The sequence below is a fragment of the Etheostoma spectabile genome, chromosome 10, assembly GCF_008692095.1.
Source record: "Etheostoma spectabile isolate EspeVRDwgs_2016 chromosome 10, UIUC_Espe_1.0, whole genome shotgun sequence".
In the NCBI taxonomy this organism is placed as follows: Eukaryota; Metazoa; Chordata; class Actinopteri; order Perciformes; family Percidae; genus Etheostoma; species Etheostoma spectabile.
This window is the reverse complement of record NC_045742.1, coordinates 18,901,053-18,901,641: the sequence shown is the minus strand read 5'-3', so window position 1 is coordinate 18,901,641 and position 589 is coordinate 18,901,053. Positions and strand designations below refer to the sequence as shown.

Sequence of the window (589 nt, the reverse complement as noted above, 5' to 3'; positions counted from 1 at the left end):
CACACACACACACACACACACACACACACACACGCGCACACACACACACCACACAAAGACACGCACACAAGCTGTGGGCGTGAGCGCAATCTTAATATGCTAATATAATAGTAGTGGGGTAACCTTGTTTTTATACACTAGGCTACTTACCAGCACTACACCTCGATCCCCATCTTTGACCGACTTGTATTCGATGTCAAATCAATAAAAACCGCCGTTCCAGATATTCCCAAATTATTAAGAGTTTTACAAAACAGCCTGTTCAACTAGCAGCAGTGGGAGAAGTAGAGCCGGACTCCAAAAGGTACAGTCTGATTGGTGTAAGGTGGGAAAAATGTCTGTCGATAGCTTTAAATGTCCTGGCTTTGGACAGGTTTCCACCGGTGAACAGCGGACACAGATGGAGAGCTGACGCCGTGAAAAAGTGCGTCCCTGAAGGCGTGGCGACCGTCTTGTCCTGCGCCACGGAGAGACGGCGGGCAGCACAGCACATTCATACGTCCTCGGAACAAGTGATAATACGGAGGACAGGAGAGGGAACTACTCGCACACCGGTCAAGTAGGCAAAAATGATGTGGCTTCCGCTTTC

General features: G+C 49.1%; 1 protein-coding gene across 1 annotated transcript in view; it reads right to left on the bottom strand.

The window, feature by feature from the left end:
* The window catches only part of LOC116697414 (ras-GEF domain-containing family member 1C), a 20,434-nt gene extending 19,893 nt beyond the window's left edge, over window positions 1-541 (bottom strand). The window contains exon 1 of the mRNA XM_032528781.1: window positions 151-541. The gene's annotated coding sequence lies outside the window, so the exon portion shown is untranslated. The remainder of the gene's footprint in view (window positions 1-150) is intronic.
* Window positions 542-589: the final 48 nt, after the last annotated feature.